Genomic DNA, 17058 nt, shown 5'->3' with positions numbered 1-17058 from the left:
GGATGCCCGAGTGTTTCTTAGGAAGCTTTTAAAGTGCGGTTCAGTACTTGGGTCAGTACAGGACACCCTGGATGGAGCCCACAGTCCCTCAGGCCAGACGGCCATGGGGCCCCCACGGGCGTGCTGTGTGACACAGAGAAATTACTTCTTAACTGCTTTGTGCCTGCTTTTCCTCTTCTGGAAAGCAGGGGTAGCATCTGTACCCCCCACAATGGTCACTGAGAAGATGAAGGAGACAGTACAGGTCCGGGGCACCTGGGTGACTCAGTCGGTTAAGTGTCTGCCTTTGGCTCAGGACCCTGGGATTGAGTCCTGCATCAGGCTCCCTGCTCAGCAGGGAGTCCGCTCCTGCCTCTCCCCCCTCATGCTCTCTCTCTCAAATAAATAAATAAATAAATAAATAAAATCTTAAAAAAAAAAAAAAAAAGAAAGGAGACAGTATAGGTCCATACATTCCTTATTGACAATTCTGAATTTCAGAAAGTGTGCAACCTGAATTTTTTTTGTTTTGTTTTTTGTTTTTTTGGTAGCTCATTTGGCAGCAAAACTTGACCTGGCTGATGTGAAGCTATTTATAGTCTTTATTTAAGTCAGGTTGGTGAGTATCTCCCTGTTTTGCTGCTGATACATCAATATGCTTGATTGCTTCTGAGGTGTTCCCAGATACTCAGGAAATGCACTGTGTTACCTTCCTAGAACCTGAAAACGTCTGAATTCGGGAACACATCGGGCTTCGAGGGCTTAGGGTAGGGGTCGTGGTCGGGCATATGCAAGGCGTCTGGGGGGAGTCCCACCGTCCTGCTCAGGAGATGTTAGGTAGAGCTGTCCTTCAGCCCTTCCGAACTGCCTTTTCCTTCCTCTCGCTCTGGGCTGCGCGCGCTGGGGCCCTTCATCTGCTTTTAAGCTGTCCCTGCTTGGCCTGTGCATGCATGCACACCCCCCCATCACCCCCCACCCCCGGTGCCCTTCCCCCCGGGCAGGAGGCGGGGTGCTCCGTCACAAGTTGATCTGTGCTTGGGGCATGGAGGAAGGGCCAACGCCCGGCCCGGCCCTGGGGTATCGGCCGTGGGATCGATGCCCATGGTTTGTGTCTGTTTCAGAGGTGGCTGCTGCCAGGTCTGTCGCTTCCTGCAAGGGCAGGGCTCCGCGTTGTCCTTCTGCCTCTCCAGGGGCAGTCATGCTTGTGTTGGAGGGACGCTGCCTGGTGCCCGCTGACACCGTTTCTCTGCTCCCCCTGCGTGGCCGGGCCCAGCTAGTGAGGGATGTGTGGCCTTCCTGGTCCTGGGAATCTTGTTGGCTCTGACACCATCTTCTAGAGGGGCTGTGGGGTGTGGGACTGCATCTGCCTGAAAGGAAGGCAGATAGGAAGATTGGAGGCGAGCCTCCCTTTATTTATATATTTATTGGTGGACTCCCCCACCCCCATTAAGACATCCCTTTTGAGATGCTTGCCTCCCAGTGTTTCTGGCCTGACTCCCTAAGGGAATCGGACACTCTCATCCGGGCAGTGGCTCCGTCCATGTCCTCTAGGGGTATTTCTATTCATGCCACACCAACATTTTAGAGTCCTCCCCCCCCCCCCCCCAAAGATGCTTTAATGTCTTGCCTCAAGCCCGCATTTCAGCTAGCTGTTCTTTATCTTTTCTGTTTGGATTGTAAAACTCTGCAATTAAGAAAATCCCTGCCTCAGATTAACTGTAGCCTGCATGGGCTCACAAGGAGGCAGCGTGCCATTTGCCATTTCCCTCTGTTTTCTACCTTTCAGGGCCGAGGGAGCTGGGGAGCACTAGGGGAAAGTAGGTCTCAGACAGAGGAGTACCCTTGTTGGGGATGGCACAGGGGCAGAAGTGAGGCAGGACTGGACTTCAGGGCCCCTGGCTCTGTGTCCCTGGGCCTCCCACAGGCCTCTGACAGAGGCTCTCGGCAGGTGGTCAGACGGGTAGGGACGGTCACCGGTGGCTTGCAAAGTGGGCAGATCCCTGCTCCCACCGTTCCTGGGCCATGGCCCTGTGGGGTCTGGTGCCTCGCCGGGCCCACTGCCTGAGCTTGACAAGTACAGACGCAATTGGCTTTCTTTTCGAGGAGTGTTTTTCTTTTCTTTTTTTGTTTTTTGTTGTTGTGATCTGTGGGCGTCTGCACTGGTGTCTTACAGGTTGTGTGAGGGTCAGAGGCTGGGCCAACACTGATGTCAGCCAGTCGATGACACCTACTATGTGCCATGTGCCCTGTCGGGTGGCCGCACTTCCCCCATGCTGCTGAGAGTGACTGGAGCAGTCACCGTCTGCATTTTGGGGCTCCCACCATCATGGGGGAGGCATCCAGCTCCGGGGTGAGCCTATTCTGTTCTTGTGGCCACTGCCTGAATTTAGGTGAGCAGGCAGGTCGCGCTTACCCCGGGTGCCTCCACCCCTTCCCATCCCCGTTGTCTGCAGAGTCTGCCTGTGGCCGTGGCACTTTGCCTTTACAGAGCGTTTCACAGCCATGTTGTCCTCTGACTCTCACTGCAGTCCTGCAAGGTAATCAGAGCCCGATGAGTGGAAACTGAGGCTCAGAGCAGGTGGGAGCTGGCTAGGGCCTAGCAGCAGGGAAGCAGGACCAGCCTGTGACATGGCCCATGTGGGGGTGGTTCTTTTCTGAGTCCTTCTAGTAAGAGTGAAATTTGGGGCTGTCTGAGAGGCTTCCAGGTCCGGCTCTTGCCTCCTGGGCCCAGATGCTCCTGGATCTCCCCAGCCAGGCCACATGCTCTGAGCTGTCTGCTAGGCTTCGGGCAACCGTCCTCCTGAGTCTGAAAGAAGGAGATGTTCTGCCCATTGGGTGTGATGGCCTGGGCCTCTAGGGAAGCCCGTGTGTGAGAGAGGGTAGATTTGACACCATTCTTTACTCTTCCTGCCTCATTCCCTGTGCTTACTGAGGGCTACCATTTGAGGGCTGGGGCCGGCACTAAGGTAAAACCCTTCCCAGACATCATCCCCTTCAATCTTCAAGTCTGGGAGGAAGGCGTCTATTGTTAGTGTCTTCTTGTTACAAGTGAGGTTTGTGGCTCAGAGAGGGGAGTTTATTTTCCCTAGGTCACACGGCATGTATGCAGCAGAGTCGAGACTCAGCCCGAGTCCATGCACTTAACCTCCACTGCTTCTTTCCTCCTGGGTGGCCTGGTGCTTGTTGGGGGCAGGGCTGGGGGCGCCTGCAGGATGTGGGATCTGCAGGCACTGGTGAGTTAGCAAAGGAGCTGTTTCCCCAGGCACCCCCCCACCCCCCTCCGCCCCATACCGGGGCTACCTCAGCCGGCTCTGAGTCTCCTGCCACCCAACTGTGTCTTGGCTGGCCTGCCAGCCTGGGAGGACTCCAGAATTGCACACTCAGCTCCCACTGAGAGCTGGCCCATAGGTTGTGGCCAGTTGAACCATCTACTCCTACCACCTGTGGTCCTCACTTTCCAAGTCTGTGAAATGGGAAAGGGTCCTTGCCTATTTCCTCCCCAGCTTTGGGCTGTGGGGTATTGAGGCCTTTGAGAGCTACCGTGTGGGAAAGGGCTGCCCTCCTGGGTCTGTGGCTTTTGTACTCCTGGGAACTGTCGGCAGCCACAGGCCCCCTGTGCACTGGAAGTGCTCCATACGTGGGATTTTGTCCTATTCCATGCAACCCCCCACCATGTGCCTCCCAGCTTCTCCCCAGGAGACCTTCCAGAGGGAAGCCTGCAGTCTGCAGAGCAGGCAGGGCCATACATTTGGCAGGGGCAGGAGCCTGCAGCTTTGAGCCCAGCAGACTCCTTTGTGAGCCCGCTTGGCCGGTGCCACCCCATGACATCAGCTCGGGCTCCTCAGCCCTCTGAGCCTCCGTTTCCACATCTGTGGCTTGGGGATAACCGTTGTACTTACCAGGGTGTTGCTGTGAAAATCAGATAGAGTAGGCGTTTGGAAAATACTGTCAGATGGCGTCAGAAGCCTTCTGGAGGTTCCCCTCATCCTGGTCAGTTGCTCCTTACACCCTGTTTAATTTCCTTGATTCAGTTTTTCTAGTTCCCCGTCTCCACACTAGGGATTCGGGGTGGGTAAGAAACTGAAAGCTACACAAAGACTAGTGGTCGTCTGGTGGTGTCCCCGACCCTCTGTGTGAGCACCCTCTCGGGCCTCCGTGCCCACGTGGTCACACGGAAACAGCACAAACTCGTATGCACTTTGTTCCGCTCTGGGCAGTACAGGCGCCGTCTCTACTGTCATCAGCACGACCCTTCTGTGAGGCTGCTATTGTTTCCCATTTGACAGAGGGGGAGGTGAAGGCTCAGGGCTAGTGAGCGGTGGAGCTGGGATTTGAACCCAGCCTGGCTCATTTCCCTGTGGGACTGAGCACAGAGGGTAGCTGGCTGGCCGGGAGGCCGCCGGAAGGGAAGGTCAGGTCAGCACTGACCGTGGAGCCCCGGAGTGGCCCTGGCTCATGCTCACCCTGGCATCGTGCACCCCCCCTGCCTTTTTTCCCCTCAGCCCCCCAGCTCCCCTTCCTTGGCCTTTTGCTCCCCCTCCTCAATTGCCCTAATGACTTAGCCCAGGTGGCAAGTTGCGTGGAAAAAGTACTCCAGGGAAATAAGAGTCCTTGCTACCAGCCTGGGCCTCAGGTGTGTGCACAGCGGCCCTCCCTGGGGGCCTGGTGAGCTGCGCCTCCCCCACCTCCAGCTGTTAGGAACTGGAGAGCTGTGTTACCGTGTGCCTGTGTGTGGTATATATGACTGCGTGACGTGCGACTGTGCAGAATTGTGTGTGTGTGTGTGTAATGCTGTGCGTGTGTGCGTGCGTGGTAACCGCGGTGTGTGCGGGCGTCTGTGTGTTTATGTGTGTGCTGGAGGTGGGTGGTGACGGGCGAGGGGGACGTGTGGACGGTGTGGGGCTGGGGGTGGTGGGGGCTAGCATTACCTTCTTTGCCGGTTAAAGCTGTCTTTGTAGACCAGAGTTACACACATGTTTAGATAATTAGAACAAAAGAACAATTCCATTCAAAGGGATGAAGCTGGGAGGTGGGGGCCCACCAGGATCTGGGGGGTCGAGTTCTGGCTCCCCAGTTCTCTGCGGCCTTCACTGCGTTTTGATCGCGCTATTTAGAAAATCCCTTTGTTGTAGGATAAACTGACATTGGCTGGCGAGTTTCTGCTGTGAAGTTCGCTGTGTTCGGGGGCCCACTCGGGACAGCCAGGCCATGAGGAGCTGATTAAATGAGCTAATTTTCATTTGTTCAGCGGTTACAGATGCAGAGGCCTTTCCATGCCCTTTTCCTGGGTTTTATTTACTTATTAATTTTTTTTTTTTCTGGAAAGAGAAAGACCTTCAGGACTCCCCTTTTCTCTTCCCATCCCCCCTTAAAAATAAACATATGAAAACATTTTTAACAAGAACTTGGGCTGGGAAGGCCAGGCTCTGATTTGGGCGTAGTGGCTAGAGGTGCCATTGGGGGGCTCCCCAAGCCTGTGAGCCGGGGCAGGGCGGCTAGTCCTGGGCCGCCTGCTGCTGCTGAGAGCGAGGAGCTGAGCCGGATGAGGGGCAGAGAGGTTTGTTGGAAGCAGCCACAGACATCAGTCCCATCTCGGGCCTTTGCACGTGCTGTGCTGCTGCTTGGTTCTTTCTTCGCATCCCTGCTTTGTTCCCTTGGCTGATTCTCGAGGTTGCTTGTTCTACAAAGCCCCATTCCCCCACTGGCCAATGGGCTTCTCCAGTCACAAGGATCACAGATGTAGGACCTTTGCGTCTCACATGAGGCCTCTGTAGGGCAAGAGCGGGGCCTGCCTCTTCTCTCGCACCCCCAGCTCCAGAGTGCCTGGTGGGTCAGAAGCTTGTCATCGATTTCTGTCCAGTGACCTAATGATCAGATGAATGAATGAGTGAATGAGTAAACAGGTGGATGATGTCTGCACTCCCTCAACTCTACTAGACCCCAGGCTCTGGATGTCAGGACCCAGATCTCCAGTTATCATGGGTCCCTGGGCCACCTCCTCACCCCTGCGTCTCTCTTCCTCACTGATGTGCGGTGAGGATTCAGTGTTGAGGGCTAGATCCCTAAAGTGAACATTGTGGGAGCTGGGAGCTCATGCTCACCTGGCCCAGGGTGAGCCTGAGCCCCGGGGCCAGGACACAGCTCAGGCTCAGCGCCACTGGAAGGCCTGAAGGCCTGGTGGAGGGAAGCAGGGGGGGAAATTGCTCCGTGAGCTGGCTTTTTACATACAGGCTAGCGGGCGTTGCAGGATAATGTGCCAACAATGAGGGGTGCTTCGAGCACAGAATGGAGGGACTGTGTGCCTGCCTCCAGTTGCCACCCCCCAATCTTGCCGACGCTGCCTGGCCCCCTCCCTGCTCTTTCCTTTTGAACACCACCTTTTGCTGGGTTGGGGCACCTTTTAGAAGCAGCGGGGTTTCCCCTGAAGCTGTGCAGTGGCTGTGGTCCGGCCAGTTTCCGAGGCCTGGTTTCCATTTGCTGAGAGCTCCTTCCCGCAGACAGCACCCCACCCACCCCACCCAGGGGCCTCTGAGTGGCTGTCCCCCACCCTGTCCTGGCAGCCCTGGAGCGTCTCTCTGTGTTCCTTCTTTAACCCTGACCTTGGGGACAGGGAGAGGAGCAGTGCTGTCCCAGGCCCCCCTCTCTGCAAGAATCCCAGAGCTGGCAGGGGAGTCTGAGCTTCCCGGGCGCCCCTGGGGCCTGGGGCCCTCAACTGGGTCAACATCTGGCCGAGTGGCCGAGCCTTTGGCCTCCTCTGCCTCCTCCTCCCCACCCTCCCTGAGGCCCTTCCTCTCCCCACTTGCTGGAGGCCCCGCCAAGCGCCGCGGCGGGAGCAGCACACTTTCGACCCGTCCTTTCCCGGCTGAGGCCGAGGGTGGGGATGCGTCCTGGGGCTGAGGTCACCGGTGGGGCAGTGGGAAGCGCCTCTCCAGCCTCGGCTGCCCCACTGCTGGGTGCCGGGAACAAGGGCATCGACCGACTTGTCCTGGGGTGCCCTGGTGAGCAGGGGGAGAGGTAAGCGGAGGGGCGGGGTTGGAGGGGAAGAATGAATAAAACAGGCCAGTTGGTGTCTGCGCTGACCGCCAAGAGTCCCATTAGAGGCTCCAGCTCGTTGGGAAGTGGAATGTTCGCTCAGAGTGGAATCTAATCCAGAAGGAAGGAAACTGTTTTCCTGGAGTGGGAGAGGAAAAGTGAGGGCCTAGGAGGCATTGGTGGTGGGGTGTCAGATCCATGTGGGGGCTGGGGGGCTCCTTGGGGAGCACCCTGCTTTCTGAGTCTGGCGCTGCTCTCCCTGTGTTCCCCTGCTCTTCTCCCAGTGCCCCTTCCCCCCAACTCGGTGGCCTCCTGGCCTCTCTGTCTCCTGTGAGGAGGCCTGGCTTATATCTCTCATGACGGTCTGTGTGCCCCTTAGGCTGGTGCGACCCCTAGGTGCCTTGGCTCCCCCCTCCGACCCTCATGTCTGCCCCCCTTCTCTTGCACCGTAGTTTCTGGCCGGGAGCAGGGAGGCTGCCGGAGCGCTGGCTTCTGGGCCCAACCTTGCCACCCACAAAGCCAGCGTGGCCCCGAGCCATCACCTCCCAGGCTCTGGTCTCCTCGCCAGCACAGAGAGGACATGCCAAGAGCGCAGGGAGACGGGTCTCTGGACTATTGATCCCCGGACCACGACTCCTGATGGATTCCGGGGGGCCCCGTGGGGTGGGGGGACCTCGGCGGTAAGCGGGTGTGTGTCGAGGCCAGCCACTTGTTCTCTTCAGGAAGGAACTGGTGAGTTTCTTTCTGTTTATGTCGTAACCAGGCTACCGAGGTGGCAAACGGGTTCTGCAGTTACACAGCGTTTCAGAAGCAAATTGATAGGATAACGTGTTATTATTGGCTACTGGGTTAATAGCTATCTTGGCAGGAGTACCAATCCTGCGTGGTGTTGCTGGCACGGGTGTGAGAATGGCGCCATGGGGTAGAGGGGAATGGTGGGTGCATTTTGCACCGAGCAGCAGACTGGGGAGGACCCCAGGGGCACTGCTTTCAGACCGCTCAGCCCCGATGAGCTGTTGCCGAAACCAAGATCAGAGAGGTTGAGAGACCAGCATCAGGTCGCACAGTGAGTCAATGTGGGGTTGGACTTGAGGTCCCCATGGGAATGAATAGCTTGGCCAGTGATCTCTGAGGGCAGGACAAGTGCCTTCTCCCTCAGCATTGTGTTGGCATTTCGGAAAATGGAGGTTTGGAACGTACCCAAGTTAGCTGCTCGAGCTTCAGGGCTTTGCCTCTGCTCGTCCCCCTGCCTGGAATGCTCTTCCTCCAGATCCCCCCTTGGCTTGTCTCCTTGCTTGCTTCGGCTCTCTGCTCAGCTATCACCTTGTCACCTGTCCAGAGCGGCGCCTCAGCCATCCCGCCCCACGGTTCTCCATAGTGCTGCCTGACCTCTGTAGACGAGTAACGGCTTCAGTACCAGCTCCTCTCGTACACTGTAGGCTCTCTGAGGGCAAGGACTTTGTTATGCTTTTCGACCCTGTCCCCAGAGCCTGGACCCGGGCTGGTAGAGTGGGCACTTGTAATACTTGTGGCAGGAATAAGCAAATGTAAATTGCAGTGTCATTTAAAACGATGGCTGCCATGTAACAGATGACTGTTTCTCCTTCCTCTTGGAGGACAGTGGGTGTTGGGGGATCCTGTTATTCCTGTCCCTAAGAGGGGGTCCGCAGCTCCTCCCTTAGGGCTCGTGTTGACAATTTTCTCTTGCTAAGAAAGCTTCGAAGGGAATGAGTTCCCCGCTACCAGAGGGACCCTACCTTTCTTGTAGAGGGGATTTCGGTCCTGGGTGCAGAGGTGAATTGTGTCTCCTTGCAGGCTTTTCTATTTGTGGGCTCTGTCATGGGCTCAGTGGTAAGACGGGGGTGGGGAGGGGAGTTCGGCTATCGCTATCACATGACATTAGTGGCTTTTGTTCCAGACCCAGGGAATGGTGGTGTGGGGACGTGGGAAATTAAGAATACTCATGGGAAGGGCAAACTGGGAGTGGGAATGGTGAGCCCTGCAGTGAACCAGGGGTCTTCCTACTGGCCTTTGCTCTTGCTGCCCCAGTCTGGAAGTGACACGCAGTGATATGTTCATTGAGTATTTCCCATGTACCTGGCGCTGGGCCGAAGTGCTTAACCTGGATTATCTGATGCCATCCTCACCACAACCAGAGGAAGCCGGGAGAAGTTCAGAAACATGACTGAGGTCACACAGCTGGTCGGTGGTGGAGCTGAGACGTGGACCCAGGCTCTCTTGGTTCTGGAGCATTCCTGGACGTGGTCCTGATGCTCCTAGAACGGGAGCTCCGTGGAGCAGGGCTTTGTTGGTTGTGTTCGCTGCCCCAGCATGTGGGGAGAGCCTGGCAGAGAGGAGGCGCTCAGGAAATATTTGGAGAATGAATGAACGAATGCAGGGAGTTTCCTAAGATCAGTGGGGCGTGATCACTTATAAATGTTGGCCAACCAGGGCAATGGTGGCCGGGAAGGGGTGACACCCACATGGGCTTGGCTGGTCTAACTTCCTCCCAGAAGGACTTACGAGGGCGCCTGCTTGGCTGTGGGTTCCTAGTGGGAGGGCACACTTGTTTGTAGGTGCTGGGTGGTTCGTGGGAAGGTCTTGGAGGTCCCTGGTAGGAAGACACGCATGCACATTCATGCACGTGTGGGTATGTGTGTGGATGGCTGTGTGCACGCATACCCGCTCACACCCAGCCTCAGCCTCCAATGTGTTGTGTGGAGAGGCCACCGTCGGAGGGGTTGTACCAGACAAAAATGCCCCCCCCCCCCCACATTGCTGGGTCTGTACCTTCAAGAACATGGAATCTCAGCCTATTATCTTATTAAATCTAGCCATTTGTTCTGCTCTGGTCTGGTCTATTTAAGGAGGCCCCCCACCCCAATTCTTCCCTCTTCTCTACTGCTGGGGTCTCCTTTGTTTTAATGCCCTTTCTCCAGGGATTCAGGCTGAGGCAGGGTAGCTGAGCTCTGCCTCCATCCCTGCACCCCCCACCCCTCCCCATACCTTGCTCTCTCCCCAGTTCCAAGAGGTTCTTTCAAATTAAAGAATGACCGATGCGTGCTGCACTGACGACTGGACTAATTGCGTTCTGCCACCGTGTGCAGACCCCCGGGGACCTCGGTAACACTGGACAGGCTCTGCAGGGGGCGGCCCTTCTTGGCCAGGTTGTCAGGCTAGTGGTCAAGCTCATTAACTCCTTGGCTTCCAGCTGGAACCTCTACCCCACCAACCCCTGGCTTCTGCCTGACAGGAGCCTACTGGCGTCGGTCCTCGTACCTTCTAATTCTTCTTCTTTTAAAGATTTTATGTATGTATGTATGTACGTACGTATGTATGTAGAAAGTGGGGTGAGGGGGCAGAGGCGAGGAAGGAGAGAGAATCCCAAGCAGACTCCATGCTGAGTGTAGAGCCCAATGTGGGGCTCGATCTCACGACACTTAGATTGTGACCTGAGCCAAAATCAAGAGTTGGAGGCTTACTCAATTGAGCCCCACAGGCGCCCCTCCTTGTACCTTCTTTGTGATTAGCTTCGTCATTCATCCATCCTTCCGTCCATCCATCTGTCCGTCTGTCTGAGCATCATTCATTTATTCATGCCATGGTTACCAGGTGCTTCTTCTAGGCCAAGAGCTGGAAGACACTCTTTCATCCATTTGTTCATTATTCAATCATCCAGCAGATCGTTGTCACCAGGCACCTTGTGGGGGCTCCCAGGGATCCAGAAATGTGAGGCTTTTTAGAATTGTGTCCAGGCACTTCTAAGCCAAGAGCGTCCTATTAACATCCTTGGAAGATGAACAGTGGTGTGAGAAGTGCTGTTCAGGCGTAGTGCTGGGTGAAGCAGTAGAGGGATCAGTCCATTCGTAGCCAGCACCCAGCAGGTGACCTGGCTGAAATTCTTGTCATTGGTTCATTCTATCATGGGACCTACTCTGTGAGATGAGCTCGTACCCAGCCCTGCTGGGGACAGTGGCTCCTGGCAGGCAGTGGGCCTAACATTACCCTCGGGGATGCCGCTCGCCCGAGCTGGGCTGGAGGCAATGTCCCCCCCTTTCCGGATGCCCCCGGGAGGAGGATGTCATCGCCCGCACAGGGATGTATCGTGTGCAGGATCCTGGGTGATTGATCACTTTCCAACAGCGTGGTCTCTCTCAGTTCATACTTCTGTATTATGTCAATCTTCTCAGACTCCTTGGGAGGGGTGTGTGTGGTGGTGGTGGGATTCCCATAAATCCAGCGATGAGATTGACGAATCAGGCAGCTAGATCCTGCCGGCTCTGCAGGATTCTGCCTTGGGGCAAGTCCCCTCCTCAGATGTCAAGGGCTCCGTGTCCCTCCCATGCACAGTGAGTGGTCCTCTGGGCAGGCCTCAGGTCTGTTTTAGCAGTCTGAGCCTCAGCTTCCTCATCTGTAAAATGCGTCTAGTGAAAGGATTACATGCGGTTTACATGCATTAATACAAGCAAAACATTTGTGACCAACCAACACTTTAACGAACTAAATAATTAACATAAAAATTAGCGTGGCATATAGTAAGTGCTCAGTAAATAGAGTTTATGTTGATGATCTTTAAGTCTGTGTAGAGAGTAGGCACGGCGTGGAGCCCGATGAAGGCCTGGTTTCCACATGAGGAGGTGGTGGCCCATGCGGTCTAAGAAAGTAGAGGTGGGGGGCAGGGACAGTGCAGGGGCACCTAGAGAAGGGTCGGTGAGGCTGAGAAGGAACCAGGGGACTACACACCCCAGTTGTGATGTCTAGGACTTCGGGTGCTCTCTCCACATTTGGAAACTCCCCCGGGGGGAACTCCCCCAGGCCACAGCCACCTCTGGGGGGTGCCAGCCCTGCGACGGGGGAGGGGGGGCTCCTCCTTCTCACTGTGGTCCTAGGCCAGGTGGCCACCTCCCCACAGCTGGGCCTCTGGAGCCTTCCTCGGGCCTTGACGGCTTGCTTTAATCTCCCTCTCACCACAGGTGGGGCTGGGGCAGCTTTCAGTCATCGAGGCTCGAAAGCTGTGTAACAAAACCCAGGATGGCAATTTTTCTGGAGGCTGAAACAGCAAAATCCAGGGAAAATTGAAATTTTCTCTCCTGAGTCGTAGATGTGGATGAGTATAGAGGGTGAGTGGGACCCGCAGAGTGGCTGTGAAGCTGGCACCGGCACATCCGCAGGAGTCCTAGGGCTCTCCCCTCCCCGCGGGGCTCAGGCCACCTCCCTCCCTCTGCCTGCCACCGCCCCCGAGGCTCACCCCTGCAGGGGAGAGACGGACACACAGCCAGGCAGTCCTGTGTGAAGCGTGGGCCTGGGCCCCTCTCGGGGATTCACAGCCCGACCTCAGGTGGTTCAAGCAACTTTTTTTTTAAAGTAATTTTGTGTATTTTGATGGATGTTACAGAAACATCATAGCCATCATTTCGTCAAGACGGTTATTCAGGATTATGCGTGGGAATGTAGTATGATCAGGTCCCAGGCAAATGAAAGGCAAAGCTGAGTGTATGTGTCAGGCACAGGTCTTGAAGGGGGCCTCTCGGTGACCGGAGCCTGGCACGCTTGCCCCAGCGAGGGGCTGGACAGACTCCACTTCCAGGGCAGTGCCACCCCCCCTCATCCCAGAGCCTGAGGCCAGGACTTGGGTGCAGGTTCCGTTATGGGGAGGTGCTCCCAGGAGGGGGTTGGGAGGGGTGGAGAGAGGGAGACGGGGAAGGGGGAAAGGTCCACACTGGGGAGGAGTCCAGGTCGCTGCTGCGGACCCCAGGCTCACGTCCCCTGGGCTCTCAATGCATGTGCCGGCTGACCCTGGCTCCGGTCCCCCTTCGGTAGAGGGCCACCCCGGGGTGGGTGGCATCAGCTCCCTGCTCCCGGGCTGAGCGGGAGTGAGGTGGAGACATGAGGTGGGAGCTTGGGGTGAACTTCAGGCCTGGGGCTCCAAGCATCCGTTGCGGCTGCAGAGGCAACTGGGTGCCAGTGCTGTGCTGCTATGCATCGTCCCTCCAGCCCTCAGTGTTCTCCTCTGTAAAATGGAGCCAAGCTCATAACGGTCTCAGTTCGTTGCCAAGAGGATAGCTGGCACCTGTCGGTACAGAGAGTGCGTGCTTTGGAGGGGAATCTCTGTCCTCCCAGATGCTGGGAGGCCCCTCACTTCTTCAGTGCCGGGGCCTGGCCCCTCGGGCTGGGCCTTGGATGATCTGACTGAGCTTCGGCAGCAGGTCTGTGCTTCCAGGTTGGGCCGTGTGCACGCCTTGTCCGTGGAGGTGTCTGGGCTGAGAGTGCGGACACGGCCCAACCATCCTCTGGGGATTCTCGGCGGGGCATCCAGCCTGGGCTCTGCATGAAGCTGTCTCCATGGGGGGAATGTTCATGCTCCCGAGCCTGGGTCACCTGCTCTGTTTCTGTCCCACAGGTAGGATGATTCATGCACACGCAGCCCCCTGTGCTAAGAGCACAGACGCTAAGGTCAGGTGAGCCATATTCAAAGCCCAGCTCGGCCATATCTGATCTGTAAGACCCTCGACATGTCAATTAATTTCTGTAAGCCTCGGTTTTTCTCATCTGCAAAATGGGTTTGACAGTAATGACTTGTCAGACTATGTGAATATTAAATGAGACAGCATGTGGCATGGAGCAAATACTCGAGAAATATTTAGCATATAACGTATGTCATTTATTATCCAATTTTATGTGCACATATAGCATATATGTACATACATAAGATGCAACGTACATATTAATTTTTTTTCAATGTCTTCTCTAAGCTCCAAGTTCTCAGAGGCACCACGTGGTTTTCTCTGATACTGGGTTTCGTGAAAATTATAATTGGAATTTGGTCATCTGTTCATTTCCTTGCTCATTCTTTACCTTCACTGAGCCAGCTCTTCCTGTGTCCACACCCCCAGGGAGAAAGTCGCATATATCAGCTGCATTCTGGAAAGGAGGCAAGGGGAGCCAAGGCCGAGGGTTTTCCCAAGGTCACACAGCGGCAGGGGGGCTGAAAGTAGCCCCAGGACTAGGGTGCTGGTCCAGCGCTGGTCCATCCCGCTGTGAGGGGCCCTGGGCCAGTCTCCTGGGCTGTGGCCAGACCAGGAGGGGACGGTGGCAGCCCCTGTGTTGTGAGTTCTGATTCTCGCAGGGGCCCTCCTCAGGGAGCGCTGACTTGCAGAGGCCTCCTGAACCTGGCTCACGCCCCGCCCCCATGCCCTGACCGTGACCTCCCCCTGGCACCTGCCTGTGTTGCTGTGAGCCCGAGAGCCGAGTGGTGGTCTCTGGGGCCCGGGGGCAAGGCCTGAGGGGTGGAGGACTGCCGAGGCAGGGCTGCTCTAGCAGTAGGCTCCTAGGACAGGTGTTTTCCCAGCCGCCACTCCCAGGTACTTTCTCTCACACCTGCTCCCGGAGGAGCTGAGGCTGGGTTCACTGTGACATCCCCCAGGGCCTGGGGGGCCCGGCTCCCTAGGTGAGGACCTGGCTGTCACGGGGGCGAGGGGCATGGCACACCTGGCCCCTGCCGGGTTCTACATTATATAGAACCTCAGAAGATTCTGAGGGATTTGGGGGAGGAGAGAAGGGGTTGGAAGTTTGCTTATCCTCACTCCGCCTGATCAGGTTCTGCTTGGTCTGCTGTCAGAGGGCTGGCTGTGGACATGGCATGTGGGTTCCAAGTCGAAAGACCTTAGTTTAGAGCCCCCAAGTAACTGGGGGCGGTGGTGGGAGGGCTACCTTGTTCACCCCCTTGGCTCTCAGGGCTTCAGCTGCACGCGCTCTGAGAGGGAAGCCTTAGAGTGACCCTGTGATGAAGTCTTTCACGCTCACTCGGACACTGGGGTGCCAGTCCTTTATCGGCCCCGGCCATGCGTTCTGCGAGATCTGAGTATTCCTGGTGCTGTGATTTACCTAGGATTTTCTTTTGAGTCAGTTCTGTTTCCATACTTCAATTAATTCATTTATTTCATTCTGCAAATGGAAAATCAGTATCCTTTGCTGTATGCAGATGGTAACCTTAAAAATCAATTAAAAACAAACCTAAGGAAAAAGGCCCGCACTCATGCAGTTCCAGCTGGGAGCCGTGAGGTCTGGAGGTCTCTGAGCCTGGGGTCTGTTCTCTTTCCTTGCTGGAATGTTAGGAGTTAAAGACAGCCAACTTGGCTGCCCCCTAAAGTCATCGTGGGTCCCAGCAATGGGGCATTTCCCATGTGTTGGGAACATGGGTCAGTGGAGATCCTACTGCTTCCACGAAGCCCGATTTGTGTGTCCCCGTGTCTTCCAACGTGGCGCCTCCTCTGTGCTCGCTCTTTCCTGATCCTGCCCAGGACTGAGCCAGCTGGCACCCCTGGCGTTCCCCGAGGGAAAGCTCCCTACGGCCCTACAGAGGAGCATGGGCTGTACGTTCTTGTCTATACCCTGCAGACCCCAGGATGTACTGGCCTGCCTTCTTCTTAGACCCCAACAAACATCGGAAGATGAGGACCTGTTAGCCATGCAGGAGACTCCCGCTGGGATGCCTGGGAAGTGGGCAGAGCTGGGTCCTGAGTAACAGGCTGGGTTTGGGGGAGCTGTGACTGGGGGGAGGGGGCAGCCTCGATGACCATGATGGTCCGAACAAAGGCTCAGAGGCCAGGCTAGGCACAGTTGTGGCTTTGAGGGTATTCTGATTAAATGTGGGATAATTCCAGAGCCCCTCCATTAACTGCTGTGCAACTCAGGGTACTTGCTCTCTCTGAGTCTCAAGTATCTGATCTGTAATGTGGGAGAAATCACGGTATTCACCGTATAGGATGGAGGTGAGGATTTAATGAGGTAAAGCTTACAAAGAGCTTGGCACCATGCCAGGCACACACGGAGGGCTCTGCAGTTGCTGGCTCAAATGTGGGGCTGGGACATGGACGTTGGGAGGTAATACCAGCCTGCAGTTCAAAAAGTGGCGTAGACCATATCGCAGGCTGGAAAGGATGCCAGGACACAGGGATGTCCCAAGGACTCAAAATAGGCAGTGATACCAAGAGCCACAATTCAGGGTGAGAAATGGCCCAAAGGCTGTGCCCCAAGGTCAGGGAGAGGTACTGATGGTGATAGAGGGTATCAGGGAGGGCTCCCTGGAGGCAGTGTCATGAAGGAACCAGTGCCTGTTAGCCAGGACAGAGCAGGTTTGGTGAAACAGTATGTGTCACTCACTCCCTCCCCACAGAAGAGAAAGAACACCCATTCCCTTTCAAAGCCTCAGATGGAGACCCAGCTCTCAATGCCACATGCCCTTTTCCCTGAAGTTGGCAGAGGAGATGGCCAAACCTTTCTCAGAAGCATCGGGGACTTCCAGAGCGTAGCTCCGACTTTTACGTAGGGAAGGGAAGAATGCTATCCAAACAAGCTTAATCCCAATCAAAGGATTATTTTCTTACAGAAAAGCTTCACCTATACTTAATAGTTTTAAATTGTTCCGGGTACCAATTAGACTTTTAATTTTGCTGTTCCCTCCGGCGGCTGGAGGATGTGTGTGGTTTGCGTTTAATCAGAGCTGATTTTTTTTTTTAAAGTGGTGGTTCCGGGGGAGGGGAGGAGAGGAGATGAGGATAGTATTTCGGGGTTTCCTCCTGGTCCTGCCAGGGTCCGTGTCTCCGGCGCTTCCCGAGTTGGGGGATCTGTGTCGGGGCAGCCGTGGATGTCTCCAGAGTGCCAAACCAAAGTCCCCTCCTGCCAGCCTGAAGGCGGGTCGGGGTTCTGCCGCGGCAGTCCTGCCTGGAGAATCCAACGCCGAGTTAAATATATGGATTATCCCCAAATTTCTGCAGCAATAGGGTGAGTTATTATTGATTCACAGAGCACGACAAAACATCGCTGCATGAATTAGCAAGCAGCTGTTTCTAATTTGAGTTTAGAACGGTACACAGAGGAACTTGTTTCTCTGTTCACTCCTTTCATTTATAATGAATTTTAATCACCGCTACAGGTGAGAAAAATGTAGAAACAAGCTTGTATCTTGTGGAAGAAACAAAGGAGAGACAGATGCTAACAGATTTCCAGTCTGTGATAAAAGGGATGTTTTGGTACACTTTACATGTA

General features: G+C 55.5%; 1 protein-coding gene across 3 annotated transcripts in view; it reads left to right on the top strand.

Annotated features, from left to right (window-relative positions):
• The window catches only part of ZNF423 (zinc finger protein 423), a 318969-nt gene that overhangs the window by 152094 nt on the left and 149817 nt on the right, over positions 1–17058 (top strand). Inside the window, exon 1 of one of the 3 annotated variants that reach the window (XM_044382369.3) lies at positions 6605–6993. The exons of 1 other annotated variant lie outside the window; for it this stretch is intronic. The gene's annotated coding sequence lies outside the window, so the exon portion shown is untranslated. Of the gene's footprint in view, positions 1–6604; positions 6994–7829; positions 8078–17058 lie in introns of those variants that run through there. One more of the 3 variants, XM_057314098.1, reaches the window with a different exon arrangement.

This window comes from Ursus arctos, unplaced genomic scaffold (assembly GCF_023065955.2).
Source record: "Ursus arctos isolate Adak ecotype North America unplaced genomic scaffold, UrsArc2.0 scaffold_19, whole genome shotgun sequence".
Taxonomy (NCBI): Eukaryota; Metazoa; Chordata; class Mammalia; order Carnivora; family Ursidae; genus Ursus; species Ursus arctos.
The sequence above is the reverse complement of the archived record's forward strand: the minus strand, read 5'-3'. Positions and strand labels throughout refer to the sequence as shown.